Source organism: Malaclemys terrapin, chromosome 7 (genome assembly GCF_027887155.1).
Source record: "Malaclemys terrapin pileata isolate rMalTer1 chromosome 7, rMalTer1.hap1, whole genome shotgun sequence".
NCBI lineage: Eukaryota > Metazoa > Chordata > Testudines > Emydidae > Malaclemys > Malaclemys terrapin.
Genome location: NC_071511.1, coordinates 106,831,833 through 106,847,747, shown reverse-complemented (window position 1 = coordinate 106,847,747; position 15,915 = coordinate 106,831,833). Strand labels below are relative to the sequence as shown.

The 15,915-nt window shown below is 44.4% G+C and overlaps 1 protein-coding gene across 3 annotated transcripts in view; it reads right to left on the bottom strand.

Annotated features, from left to right (window-relative positions):
- CTBP2 (C-terminal binding protein 2) overlaps nucleotides 1-15,915 on the bottom strand; it is a 225,327-nt gene that overhangs the window by 186,779 nt on the left and 22,633 nt on the right. The gene's annotated exons all lie outside the window — the stretch shown is intronic.

The following is a 15,915-nucleotide window of genomic DNA, read 5'->3' as shown; positions in this document are numbered from 1 at the left end:
GCTTGAAAGCAGCCCTGCAGAGGGCTGCAGCTCTAAAAGCTGGGCTGATTGGGGAAGTAGCCACAGCTGGGCCACGCCCCAATCAGGCCCCAGCTGGCCTGTGTAAGAAGGCTGGGAGCCAGGAGCTCAGCAGTCTCTCTCTGCACTCAGAGAGAGACAAGGGCCTGGCTGCAGGGAGGTAGAGACAGAGTACCTGAGTGGAGCAGGGCTGGGGACAGGCTGAGGAGCTCCAGCCTGGAAAGCCCCAGGCTGCGGCCTGGTAGGAGGTCAAGGAGTACTGGGGGTTGCAGAGGGCAGCCCAGGGCTAGGCCAAGGCAGCAGGTCCAAACCCACCTTGCCAGTGATGAGTGGCCTATACTGCAGTCTGCCCCAGGGAGTGGGGGCTAGTTGGTGACTGGCAGTGGCCTAGTGCTGAGGCAAGGTGGGGATAGTGGATGGGGGTTCCCCAGGGAGGGGAGACCCAGATCTGTGGGGTACTGCCAGGGGGCAGCATCCCAATAATAGGGGCACTGGGTCCTGGGAAGGACACAGGTGCCAGCAGAGGACAAGGTGGATCACCAGCCTGCAGAGGGCACTCCAGAGGCTGGTGAGCTTATTCCCTGGATGACCAGTAGGAGGTGCCGCAGGGGTGAGTCTGCTCCTCTACAAGTATCCTGTCCACGAAGTGTCGTGCAGCTTAGGATGGAAGACCGGGAGATGGATGAACTGGTTAAGATGGAACTCAGAGAGGACTTTTGGGAGGAATTTAGTGAAGGCACAAGGAGTCTTTGTGAAAGACGTATCATGGCCACTAGTTCGCTGACCCTCCAGGCAGAAGTGATGGCCACAAGGAAGAGGACCTTCATGGATAGGTGAGTGAGGGAACTTGTGGCCAATGGTTCAAAGGGAGGCTGGTGAAGGCAGACAACACAAGGTTGAGGTCCATGGGAGGGGATGGGGTAAGGACTTGTGGGAAGCACTTTGTCAGGTCCCTCAGAAATTGGGCAGTAGTAGGGTGGATAAACAGTCCCCCAGTGGACAGATGGTTGGTAAGAGCCGCAGATCAAACTGAGTGCGAGACCTGAGTTCTTGAGCTCCAGGAGGTAGTCTAGGCACAGAAACAGCCAGGAGCGGGAGGTGGTGGCATTGCACCCAGGATAAGCGCTTCCATGGTGCTGCGTAGCACACCCTCGTGGATTCCCATCTATTGTGTGTATGTATACGGTGGACAGGCGACAAACAGGCGTTGTCTACACGCAAGCCCCATCCAAAAACCAGGCCATCAGTTGGAGCGGGCCTAGGTTGGGGTGGTGAATCCTGCCATTCTCTTAGATGATTAGGTTTGGCAGAGTGGGGAGGCTGATCAGCCAGTGCACAGACAGTCTGAGTAGATCAGGAAACCAGAGCTGCCAAGGCCAGCGTGAGGGTATCAGGACGACTGTGGTTTGGTCTCAGCGGATCTTGCGGAGGACCCAGGGAAGAAGGGGGATGCGGGGAAAGGCGTACCGGAGGCCACCGCACCATGGAAGAAGAAGGTCGTCGCCCATGGAGTCCTGACCCCCCGGGAGCAGTAGAGGAGGAATTTGCGGTTCACCCATGTGGTGAAGAAATCCAAAAGGGGGGTGCCCCAGACCCAACAGATGGAGCCGAGAGTGGGTCATGGAGTTCCCACTCGTGGCTGAGGTACCAGGTCCAGCTGAGTAAATCCGCCAGGGAGTTCTGCATCCCCGGAAGGTATGGGCATGATTCTGTGGCAGATACACTAGTTCCAGAGGCAGGTAGTCTCCATGCAGAGCAACCGAGCTCTGGTGCTGCCCCATCTGTTTATCTATGCCACTCCTCAGCAGCCCTGCAATTCTGCATTTCAAACTACCAAGCCCTGCTGGCGAAGTATGATTTTAATAATTATGCCAAGCTGGCAGAGTTCTTGGAGGACATCCCACAGGAGAAACGTCAATGATTCCAGTCCCTGCTGGAGGAAGGCCACCTGGTGGCCAATGCCAGCTTCCAAGCTACAGTGGATGTAGCAGACACGTCCTCCTGCTCTCTGGCCATGGGAGTGGTGATGAGGCGGGAGGCATGGCTCCAATCATCTGGTTTTCCCAAGGAGATCCAATCCACCAGGCCAATGCTCAAACAACTGAGCTATCCGTCCCCACAAGCCAGGCCAACCACACGCAGCTCCAGTATGTTGATGTGCATGTGCACCTCCCCAGCGCTGGGGGAGGGGGGGGTGCTTTTGTTTCGGCGGGGTGAATCCACCAGGACCTCCCCTTTGATGAGGACAAGTTATTCTCCACTAAAATGGACGGCACCCTGCACTCTATAAAAGATTTGTGGTTGACCCTCCAGTCTCTTGGGATTTAGTCTCCCCCCGCCCGCCCCTGCAACCTAAACCGCCATTCTGCCCATGCCCTTACCCACTGTACTAACCCACCTACACCAGTTATGGGGAGCTGGCCCGCTGGTGCCCCTAATTCCAGCACCCCCAAGCATTGGCCTACTAAACCCAGGATTGTGAGTTCAATCCTTGAGGGGGCCACTTAGGGATCTGGGACAAAATCAGTACTTGGTCCTGCTAGTGAAGGCAGGGGGCTTCAGGGTCCGCTCTAGGAGATTGGATATCTCCATATATTATATTATATTATATTATATTATATTATATTATATTATATTATATTTTGCTACCTTATCTGGAGGTAGAGTAGTGTTGATGTGCCCGTGCCATGGCCATGTGCACTACCAGCAAGATCTGAGGTGGGAAGGAGGGAAAACAGGAAGTCAGCCCCCTTATCTGGCATAAAGCACCTGCCTTCTGCCCTCTTGGGCATTGGTACGCAGGATGCTGGCGTGCACCATACTGCCAGGCAGTCTGTAAGTTAGTCTCATTAATAGGCAGAGCTACACGAGCCAGTCCAGCAGAAGAATGTCCAGCAGTTGGTGATGCTGGTCCTGGACCTCCTCCAGAGGGATGCCCTAGTCAAAGGCCACCCTCTGCAGCAACTCCTGGTACTGATAATGATCATCAGGAGACAAGAGGGTCACGGGGATACGGGCCTCGTCCAGAAGAGGCTGCTGCTGTTGGGACTGGTTGTACCGGTGGTGCTGGGTCAAGCTCTGGGTCCAAGCCAACCGGTTCCAGCAGAGGGGCTAAGGTGATGCCACCAGTGGTGGGTACAGCTGGTGATAAGGATCCCAGGGCCATTGCTGCCACGAGGTCAGGTCCTGGTGGTACTGCGGGCCCCAAGGATGTGGGTACCACCCCAGTGGGACCAGAGTGTAGTACATCTGGTGAGACGGATGCTTGGAAGTCCGAATCATGCTGGGAGCCCAGGAAAAAGGATGGTTCTGCCACCAAGAAGCCCTCCAAGTCCAAAGATGCCTCCGGAAGTGGTGGAGCCATCAGTGTGGGTGGTGCCACGACCGGTGGAGGTGGATCTTGACTCAGGAGGAACGACGCATCCACTGATGTTGGAAACTGTAGAGCCAAGAGAAGCAGCAAGGGTGGGTACAGCAGTTCTAGGTGGGTGGCAGGGACCAGCATTTCCATCCGTCCCAGTGTCCAGGACACATCCCGTTGTCCACCAAACCAAGGAGGGGTGCTTGGAACAGAGCCTGGAAAATCTGCTGTGGCTGAGGGGCTCGCGCCAGTGGACTATCGTGCCCCTGGGTCATCACGGAAACCTTCAGTGCCAATGGGTCTCTCTGCCATCTAGCCTTGCCCTGTCTTGGAGGAGGGTGAGTCATTGTGCAACATCTCAACTGACTGGGCCAAACTCGGGGAGGGAACACAGTGTACCGCAGAGGTCCATGATGGGGACCTGGTGCAGTGTTCATAAGAGCACTTTTGGCTCTCCTTCACCACTTTCTTATGTCTTGGCGGAGCCGAAGGATACGGGGGGGGGGGGGAGGTGAGGGCAGAGCACTCACCGCCAGTGAAGGGCAGTGCAATGCCAGAACCGACAGTCCACAATCGGACTCCACACGAGGCTGGAGCGCCACCTCCAGGAGACACTTGTGGAGACACAGGAGGCAGGCTTCATGGGTCCTCAAAGGAAAGGACTTACAAATGTCACATCATGCTGCAAGGTGCGCCTCGCCCAGGCAATAAAGACAATGAGTGTGCTCGTCACTTACAGAAAACAATCACGAGGAGCAATTTTTAAACCTCAGACCACGAGCCATAATCCCCCAACTTGGTCAGGGGAGGCCCCTTACGGGACTACTATTTATACTAACTGACTAACTATTTACAGGTTTACTATGACGAAAAAGCAGACTAACTAACTATGTACAATGGACAATCGTTCTTGTAGCAACTATGAGCACACAAAAAGAGGCTTCCGATTCCGACCATGCGGTAACAGGGAACTGAGGGCGTGCTGCCCCACACAGCCTCTTATAACTTCGCCGATGGCGATGTAGGATGGCTGCATGGGTCAACGGACACTGCTGCTGCTGAAAACTTCTGGCTCCAGCGCATATACACACTCGCATTTCGTACACATATAGGGACCATCACTCAAAGAACTAATTATTTCCATATTCATATACAGCCACATTTGCAATGCTACATTTAAGGTCCTATCATCACTTCATTATCAGCTTCCCCCTCTACATTCAGAGGTTTAGCAAACTCTTTTGAAAAAAATCCCCCATAGGCAAAAACTCAACATGCAGGAGTCTTGGTACTGGAAGGAATCTTTATGGAAAATCTGCAGTACAAAAAAATTCTGTCCGGTTGGTTTTAAATTATAAGTATGTAAGATTATATATAGAATGCAAAACACACACACATTTTGAGACTCTCCTTTGTACTCAGTTGTACCTAGGGCCAGTAGAAAAATTGAAAAAGTAACAAAACTGGCAAACATTTTAATGAACTTGTCACTTAGTTAAAATGGAAAATTGCAGGATTTTTCCCATTAAAACAAACAGGGATATCTTTAAAATGGTGTACTTTTCTATTAATTTCATTTACTATTTAAATTAATGTATATTATACTCCAGCATCTCCTTTGTAATAATAATTAATTATTATTATTATACTGGTACTTTACAGATAGGATTTTCAGAATGAGTCGGCTAACAACTGCCACTGACTTAAATGGGGGCAAAGTCAGGCCAATCCTAAGCACTTTCGTACCGCACTTTTAATCCATAGGGTGGGTTTTTCAAATTTTAGATCAATCATCCAAGGATTTGACAGCACTTCACAAACATTACGTCCCAGTCCACACTATAATTCATAACTGTGATTTCGTACCCAGTTAGAGGCACAGTCACTTCAATCAATTACAAGAGACGTAATTCATTTGGCTTCCACACAGCTGCTTTTCTGTCCATTTGTCTGTCCATTCGAACCACGCCACCAGGGCTGGCTCCAGGCACCAGCCCACCAAGCACGTGCTTGGAGCGGCACCTTGTAAGGGGTGGAGGGGTGGCGCTCAGAGTTTTGTTTGTTTGTTTTGGCGGGGCGGCGCTCAGGGGGGGTGTTTTTATTTTTGGTTCGGCGGGGCGGCGCTGGGTTTTTGTTTTGTTTTGTTTTTGGTTCTGGTTCGGCAGGGCAGCACTGGGTTTTTTTGTTTTGTTTTGTTTTTGGTTCGGCGGGGCAGGGCTCAGGGTGGCTGTTTTTGTTTCAGCGGGGCAGCGCTTGAGGGGGGGTTGTTTTTGTTTCGGCGGGGCAGCACTGGGGAGGGTTGTGTTTTTGGTTCGGCGGGGCGGGTTTTTTTTCTTTTTTTTCCGCTTGAGGCGGCAAAAAAGTTAGAGCCGGCCCTGCACGCTGCCTATTCCCATTTGTACCAAGGCATTTAAGAAAGTCTGGCTAGCAATACTACAGTGCCTGCGCATTGAATACTGGACTCGATCCACAGCCTGTTGAAGCCAACAGAAAGGTTCCCATTAGTTTCAGTGGGCTCTGTAATAGGCCCATGGTGCCCAGGAGACATGCACACATGAGGCAATTCACACTGGGATGTTCTACTGCACAGACCACTGGGTGAAAGGAGCACTAGAACTTGACAAACCAATTACACAGACACAACTAGGGCTCCTTTTTTCATGACCAAAACCAAAAGTGTGCTGGACCATGGAGCAGTACATGGTCTGATCTGCTCCTGCTTTTTTGCTCCACAAAAACATGCTCAGACTTCTCTGGTTGGATAGCCACACCATGCTGCTAATTTCAGGCTCCTTCATCAACAGATTTACAATTTTGTGCAATGATCCTTGTATCTTCCGCCCTTTTCCCAAAGCCCAACAGAAGAAGTCTCCCTTCCTGGAGATCTCTCTGCCTCAAGGCTCAGCTAGCCCTGCTTCTCTCCCCTGCCCTTCCTTCTTGTGCCTCTCTTATCTGTCTTGAGCGAATGGACTAATTGTCTCTTTAGCTTGCCCAGTCCCCCCACCTGATTAGAATTAACTTCACTTACCCCAATCAGCCTCCTCTGGGTAACTAATTGTTGGAAGAGTGATCAGAGTGCAGGCTCCCGTTAACTCCCTGCACTGTCAGAGGCCAGTATTAGAAAGACAGCCGAGTGCCAGCCCTAGGCCTCTGGGGTGGTGAAACACTTTGATAGATACCACAGTTACTAACTGAATAACAGCAATAAAACAATAAGACTTGACATTTATATGGTGATTTTTGTTATCAAAGCTCTTCACAGATATTAACCAAACAGACCATGAGCTTATGTCTTGAGCTGGAAGTTAAGTACCATACTGCAAACATGGAAGACTCTGTATGATGAGACCTCCCTCCTCCCGACGTCCCATGCCCCACAGTCCTTTCTGGTCTAGGCAACGAGATAGGAACGTCTTGCTGGTGGGCAAAGAGAGACATACTAGGTCATCAAGTCACACTTGCAGGAACAATGCAGGATTGCTCTCTCTAATATATTTTCTATGGCTTTGTCTGATGTAGTTTTAAACATCCTGTGCAACTGGGCTTCACCACATCCCTTGGAAAATTAATTTTCAAAAATGTTAATAATTCGTTACGTTATCTACACAAGTTCCAAGTAACTCACAAGGAAAAAGTGGCTACACTTTGGAATCCAGGCTCAGTGGAGCAATTTATAACTATATCAGGAGACTGTGATGCAGTTTGGACATTGAGTCCAGAGGAATTGTTGAGCACTGAAATGTCAGACTCCACTGATCAAACCTGTACTGTTTTTGCTCTAGTTTTAGACTCATTTGCCTTTAGCTATTTCAAACTCCTACAGGTTGCTTGCGAAAGGAAACTAAGCCTTATGTGACTTCAGTTACACTCACTGTCGCTATTAGATTCCCTTTGCATTTGCTAACATTTACACACACAGATTTTAATATACTGCATTAGCTAAAATACTTATTGCTGCATTTTTCATTGTTCTGCATTGGGTATTGTGATTGCAGGACTTCTGTCTATTCTGCACAAAAGATCTTTGATATTATTTAGTGGGTTAATGAGGGCTTAACAGAAAGCTTATAGCAAGGGATAATGGGGCTGATTATATAATGGCATCTTTTTAAAAGTAACTTGGCTTGATTCTGCTGAGGTTATAGTGAGCTCCAGACAGCTGAGGTTCTGGCCTATTCATGGTAGCAATGTTGTGGAGAAATGTAGTTCGCTGTGCAACTGCTCTCTATAGGGTCCGTCCCCCCCCCAATTTTAGATTTAACTTCTCTCACAGCATAGGACATTCAGGATGGATAATAACTAGGGCTGTCGATTAATCGCAGTTAACTCACGTGATTAACTCAAAAAAATTAATCACGATTAATCACAGTTTTAATTGCACTGTTAAACAAGAGACTACCAATTGAAATTTATTAAATATTTTGGATGTTTTTCTACATTTTCATATATATCTTGTATTCTGGGTTGTAACTGAAATCAGTGTATATTTTGATTACAAATATTTGCACGGTAAAAATGAAAACAGAAGAAATAATATTTTTCAATTCACCACATACAAATATTGTAGTGCATTATCTTTGTCCTGAAAGTGCAACTTACAAATGTAGATAATTTTTTTTGTTACATAATTGCACTCAAAACCAAAACAATGTAAAACTTCAGCGGCTACAAGTCCACTAGGTACTACTTCTTGTTCAGCCAATCGCTAAGAGAAACAAGTTTGTTTACATTTACAGGACATAATGCTGCCCTCTTCTTAGTTACAATGTCACCAGAAAGCGAGAACATGGCATTTTTATAGCCAGTATTGTAAGGTATCCACGTGCCAGATATGCTAAACATTTGTATGTCCTTTCATGCTTCGGCCACCATTTCAGAGGACATGCTTCCACGCTGATGATGCTCGTTTAAAAAAAACAAAACATTAATTAAATTTGTGACTGAACACCTTGGGGGAAAATTGTATGTCCCCTGCTCTGTTTTACCCACATTCTGCCATATATTTCATGTTACAGCAGTCTCAGATGATGACCCAGCATATGTTGGTGTTCATTTTAAGAACACTTTCACTGCAGATTTGACAAAACACAAAGAAGGTACCAATGTGAGATTTCTAAAGATAGCTACAGCACTCGACCCAAGATTTAAGAATCTGAAGTGCCTTCCAAAATCTGAGCGGGACGAGGTAGGGAGCGTGCTTTCAGATGTCTTAAAAGAGGAACACTCTGATGCAGAAACTACAGAACAATTCATTTTTTTAATCACTTGACAGCCCTAATAACTTTTAAACACTGTACCTTTCTGAAATGCAATGTAAATATATTTTCAAAGAGCCAACACAGCCTAATATATTTTACGTAGAAAATCAGGTTCTCAGGACCTTAATTTTTCAAGGCAACCTCTACTTTTACAATTCATAGTAAAGTATGTAGCAGCTAAGACAGACTCCTGAACATCTGAATGTCAGTGGTAAGGGTTTCCCCTGAAAATCTTGCTGATGCAGCTCTCTCTTCATTTTTGGCTGATCATATCAAGTTAGTACCCAATGTGTTATATAACTAGCATGAGAATGACTATACAAAATGTCAAATAGTTATCTTTTATTTGAAATTTTATTCCTGCTATATATTTCAGTGGAAATATAAATTTTTATATTGTAACACATCTATATTAAATCTGCAATAAAACAACACTATAGAATACATATTTCCATTTAAACACGCAAGAGTAATAAAGTGGAAATTTTCCCTGCTTACTCATTGGTTTTCTTGGAGATCTTCTAGACCAGTCCATAGGCTTGGGTTATTGTTACAGCTGGTTAAAAACAGGAATATTTTTTGTGCAAAAATGCTTTTATCAAAAAAATTTAAAATCCAAAATTTTTTCACCAGCTCATTATAGTTTCTCCCAGCCTCCTGTGGGAGACAATACAAAACCTTTTGATGACATCAACCATGCTTCCATCAGTACTCAACCTCCAATGGCCTGGGAAGATAAAGAGCTCTAATATTCTAAATATAAAATGGAGATAATAGTACTTACCTTCCCCAGAGAAGTTTTGTGAAACAACAGAAGGTGCTAAGTATTATTATACTATTGCCACACCCTACTTGTGTCACTTCTTCCATTGTTATTGCCTAGGCTCACCCCTTATTAAAACAACTCAGTGTTGTAGCAGCTGTGCACTAGAAGTAATGATGTGATAGTGACCATACACAATTAAGCCATGCTGTATTGCTGTGCATCTTAAACAATCTATTCCTGCTCAGGAATCCGAGTACACAGCAGTGCACACTATGCACTAGACGTCGGTGTCTGGCCCGGGTATCCAAATGCTTTCTTTCGTCCAGGAAATATACGACAGTCTTTCCAAACGGTCTTTGAGTTATACTTTTCCCTTAATTACGGTTTATAGTTGCACTATAAACTTCCAAACTCTGCTTAGGAAAGCAAACGAGCCAAAGGGTAACAAAATATCAGGATCCAATGGGGCTCAATAATACGCCTAACCCTAATTTTTTAAAGATTTTGAGAAATTTTTAAACAATGTTTGAGTCACAAGGACCAGTAGTTTCAAATCACTACCTTTGCTAAGCTTCCGAGATGGTTAAAATGTAACAAGTGAGTCTCTCGCATGAATAAAAAATTACATTTTACATAAATTAAATATATAATTCGATTAAATATGTTTATGTCTTTGCGGTGACATTTAAAATAGGAAGTGTTCATTTTCTGTTTTGAAAGGGAAAAAAACTCTTTCAAATGTAATTTGAAGCTGTCAAACCAATCTTCTTTACAGATCTTTTAAATGTCACATACCTTCGAAAGGGGGTGGCAGCTTCCTTTTAAATATGCAATTGCAAAACAGTCCAAGCTAAATCAAGAATTTATTAAAATATGCTACTGACATTTATACTGATTAAGTATAGCCCTTTACTTTCTTCCTTTTGATAGAAACCCTTACAAAAGATGTGTCACAACATCTCACATTACCGTACTTACTGTAATTCCATAACACACAACCAGTCTTTACTAGGTGTCACACACACAACTAACCAGCAAAATCTGACTGCATGAAAAGAATCTGCCGCTTGTTTTGTATGGAGGCTAATATGAAATTGTGGTCGCTTTACATGAAGAATTGTTGGGGGAGGTGAGCTTTTTTTTTTTATGATTTCTTACCAGCTTGTCTGAAATTTATAACCAAAAATATTAACTGCACTTAGTTTAAATCAATTACAGCACTATACCTAATGGCTTTAAATGGAAGAGTGTATTAATCATAAGCATAAAGTAAACCTACTAGAATTCATTCACACAACTTTACATTAGTGACCTGTATGTTTTGTTTTATAATCTCAGTATCCATCATTGGGCCATGTTTTTATTACTCTCAAGAAATGCTCTATTTCTTGTAACACAAAGGATAAAGGCCACATTTTAGAATGACTGTTACATATACTTGTTTTAGGGGTGAGACATATTAGCTACAGGTGAACGTTCAAGTGGAACCACTATGCTAGCCCATGGTTTTAGTTTACTCCCTGTGACATACTGCACATTTTAGAGTAATATATTTTCTGGCGTGTAGAGAATTTAAAGATTTTTTTTTCTCCCCTATCATCGTGCAGGTGAACTGTATGTGCATAACTCTCATTAGCATTAACAGAAGTTACCAATGAAAATTCTCCCGTGAAGCAACATTAAAAGCAAGGCCACAGTGAGCCTGTGTTCTCACATTAGAAAACAAAATATACCTCCTATTTCTCTATACCACCACAGGGGAAAATGGAATGGAATGAAAGAGATTAACCCACAATTCCTATATCAAATCTGGTTTGTACTCTATAATTACTCAACAGAATGCATATAACGGTTACTTCTTGAGCATAAGAATTCGTTGCACATTATTTAAAGATTTTATCTTAATGCTCTCAACTTCCTGGTGCATAACACAGCAAATTACAGCACAGTCCTCATAAAATAAATCTTGCTCAGCACCCAATACTGGCTTACTTAAAGCTTATACTCCATATTTAAAAACCAAAACTACTAACAGGAGTCTTAGTACAGCAAAACCATGCATCAGTGCCAGACACTAAGGACATGAAATAGCAACTTGGCAGTAGTTTGTGCTGATCACACTGTGGGTCTTTTTTGATACAAGCATGCCCTAAAATAGCCAGTGCTACAATCAGCATTTTCTGTCGCATTCACGTGTGACGTTCACTTAGCCGGCATCGTCATTCAATACTGTGATTTTAACATAGCCAAGAAAAGAGGGAGGAGCTATGACCTGTTTGCATCTTAACACTGAGATGGTTGCTATGTGCCTGACTGACCCTACTCCTACCGAAATCAATGGCAGAACTCCCACTGACTTAAATAAAGGGCGAGGCAGCTCAGCACCCCTGAAAAATCAGGCCACCTATTTAGATGCCTAAATATGGATGTAAGGGCCCAACCTTTGGCTCCCAAGTTTGAACATTCCGGTCTACAGCCCCACCGTAATCTGACCCCCAACGTCTGGTATACTCTTCCACTGCAGAAGACATATGCCAATGTATTTAACTTAGAAATGTCAATAGAGCAAACTCTTCCAAAGAAGAGCTTTTAAAGAGTTCCTTCAACTCTGACATTTCATTAGTCGTTATGTTTTTTATTTTAATATTAAAGTATGGTCTTTCGGTGAAAGGGACCACTTGTATCTGACAATAGTCATCCTAGAACTGACTGACGGCTGCTTCTCCTTACTGTAGCATCTGCCTTAAAGACAGTTATATTATCGGGCTCTTAGGCTAACCAGCGCTGGAAACAGTGTTACTTTACAAAACAACTCCAAGTGAACTGGAGAATAGACAGAATAATCTCTCAGTTGGAAGGAACTATGAATATCAACAAGTAATCTCTTCAAGAACAGATACTCTTTATTTTAGAGATCTGCCGGGGGTTGAGTTCTTTCAGTTTAGTCTGCAGATACAATACAGATGATCAGTGTAATAAATGCAATTTAGATAAAACCACTGGAAGTTTCATACAGCTGTAGCCAAGCACGCTTTTTGTTAAGTTTTCCAAGAGATGCAAAATAAGCCACTCTTCCATGTATAAGAGCTTCTTCTGCTGTTCCCCAGAACTGTATCTTCTTTGTTTCAAACTCAGCCAGCCTGATCAGCAGAGGAGACCCTGCATAAAAAAAACCTTCCAGCATGCCAGTCTCAACAGTAAAAATTCAGGCATAGCAAAAGCAGAGGCAGATGTTCAGAGACTCAGTGCCTAGACTGTACTGGATCCTGGTCCTGCAAAGCTGCATAATGCCACCTCAGCGCTGCTGAACATCCTTATCTCCCAAAGTGACGGTGCTCAGCACCTTGTCGGACTGCATCCTTTCTGTTCTTGTCCAAGACCCAGATCAGCCCTTCTGCTTCTGGGATCTTTTGCTGGCGCACTTTCCCATCACTGCAGAGGTAGAGGAGGTCACTGTCTTGGCAGCAGCAGCAGCATCTCCCCACGCCTTACACATGGCAAAAGCACCTCCACTAGGGCTATGCTGAATTTTGGGCTTAAGGGGAGGACAAAGCAGGGCTTTAAGCTCTCTTTGTCTCCTTCAGATCTGTAATGCCCCCACATTGGTTCCGTAGCTGCTAATGCACAAACGCTGGGGCTCCCATCCAAAAGCTGCAGGGAAGGCAGATGAACAACACAAAGTGGCAGTCTTCCATTTAGTCAGCCCCTTCTCTACTGATCTAGGGTTTCCTCTTCTTGTGGAGCCTCCTAAATCCAGATGGCTGAAAACTCCACAACCCCAAGCCCATCCTCTTCTCTGTACAAGGGACTCCAGTCAACCCCAAATTATTTTCCGGCCTCTTGCAGTTCCTTGCACAGGTTTCATCAAACTCTGGATTAAGAGAGGATCCCGTTCCCCTTTTGGCTATTTAAAGAAAGCAAGAACTACTCAACAAATGTGTTATCAAAACATGATTTCCATGCTGCCATCCATTATGCAGTGAAAACTCGGAGAGATGCATTAAATAGTGCTTGCATAGGTTGATGAAATGCCATTTATAGTCTAGGTAACATAGTAAGCTGTCTTTTTTGGGTTGGGGAGCAGGGCTGAGGTTAATACTAGTGTACTGCAGTTTGAAAAGGTATGAAATCTGTCTGATGAGTTTCCAGAAACTTAAATTAGGGAATGCTTTGCTGCCTGGCTACTACACAAGAAAATCTTGGTTCCTTTGTTCAGTAATTTGTTTTGTTTTATGTAACCAGAAATGCAAATGCTTCTATTTTACCTAGCAGAAGAAAATGATTATCAACCAAATGGACGATCAAAGGCCTCCTCTGGTTCTGAAGAAGAACGGTTCATTTTAGAAGTAAAGTAGGAGGGGTGTGTTTTCCATATGAATTCAGTATCCAAAATTATGTAACTAATCAGCAGTTGAGATACTTAAAGCTCTGTGAACCTTCTCCTTACAATCTCCCCATAATGGCACAACCATAGCATAAGGCAGTGGTTCCCAAACTTGTTCCGCTGCTTGTGCAGGGAAAGCCCCTGGCGGGTCAGGCCGGTTTGTTTACTTGCCGCGTCCGCAGATTTGGCCGATCAAGGCTCCCAGTGGCCGCGGTTCGCTGCTCCAGGCCAATGGGAGCTGCTGGAATCGGTGCGGGCCGACGGACGTACTGGTCACGGCTTCCAGCAGCTCCCATTGGCCTGGAACAGTGAACCGCGGCCACTGGGAGCCGCGATGGACCGAACCTGCGGACACAGCAGGTACACAAACCGCCCTGCCTGCCAGGGGCTTTCCCTGCACAAGCGGCGGAACAAGTTTGGGAACCACTGGCATAAGGAAAGCTCAAGTAGTCACAATCAGTGTGTGCCTATAAAGCTATGCAAGGGCACTTTTATTGGTCAAACGCTGTATGGCAGAGACACCCAAGAGAATCATAATGTAGAAGACAGTTTTCTTCCCAGTGATCATTTAAAAACAAAACAAACAAAAAAACCACAAGTTGGGAATAAACTTGTCTGTTCTTCTGCAATCAATCATGCTGCTAATTTTATTTCAAGACACTTTTAGCAACCCATGATTTTCTAGCACAGAAGAGGAGACATCAAAACTAAGGGCTCAACAGAGTAGCCAGTGCAGCTCTATAGGCCCAGCATTTCAGAGAATTTAGATCAATACAGTCAAATCAGTCAATAAACGTAAACCTGAGTGACGCACTATATGTTTTTAAACCCCTTTTTTTCTGTGCACAATTAACCTCTAAGCCCTTAGAACTCAACAGTTAGCAACTGAGAGTTCTGTAGCCAGTTAAAACTCAACAGCAGAATATATGACCTATAGCCAGAATTTTCTCTAACTTCCTGCAAAGTCCTCCACAAATGGAACCCCCACAACATCTCCAGGAGCTCCAGTGGCAGGATCAAGCCCCTCTCTGCATTTCAAAGTTTGTCTATGACCTGTCAGCAACTAACTTCATCAGCAGCTGGCCCTTAAACTACACAATCCCTCAAGCTTGCTGGTTAAACTGAGCACACCACTCCCATTTTTACGTCCATCTAAAACATCTACAGGGCCACTGCATTCAGCAGCACCTCAATATTTAGATTCCCAACATACGCACAGTTTATCTTTTGTTGCTCATTTTGTTTTGGTTTGATTTGCAAACAGAAGGAGGGGGAAAGTGTCAAGTTAGTTATTTTAAAACATATTATATAACAAAAAAACCCTGCAGTGTATCTGATTATGCAAGCATTTCTCCCGCAGTAACATGATATGATTAATGTGAAAGACACTGGGGTCAGGTTATTTTTCCAGTGCAAAGCATGCATTATTTTTTATCTGTTTGTTTTGGAAATTTAAATAACTCCTTTCCACAACTGAAACTTAAAGCCAACAAATCAGGGTGGCCTTCCCTTTTATTTCTCCTCCTCCTTCAGTTCTAGCCAATAGAATTATTTATTTAGTTACTTAGCCTATCTGAAAGGCCATAAATTGCACTGCTACATAAGTCACAGAGGGAATTCCTTTAAAGATGTACTGTAAGTAAAAATCCATAAATAACCTTCTGCAGACTACAATAATCATCTACACAACAAATTCATTTTCATTCCTGCTTTTAAACTAATCTTCCAGCTAACAAATCAAAACAAGTACCAAAATGCAATTATTCCATTGTGATAATGATCTTCTAACACTTGGATTGTACCTATGCTTATTTGCTCCCACTAAGGAGGCTTTTGTTAAAGTTGTACTGATAAGTGCAGAGGACAATAGGGTGGTGGCGGAGGTAGTACAGGGAAAAAGAGTAACTTCGGTCCAATTGTCCATTGTCCTGCACCTTTTGTATTCAATTACACTAGTGTAAGGTTGGTGTAAAATGCTGCCAGATCAGAATGTTAATGTAAATTACATTACAATCTTCAGGGCAATGGAGAATCAAGCCCCCTGTGAATACATGATCCTAAAAAAATGGCTACACTACCGCAAGAAATGCAACTGCAAAATGAAGTCAGGAATGAATCTGGTATTAAT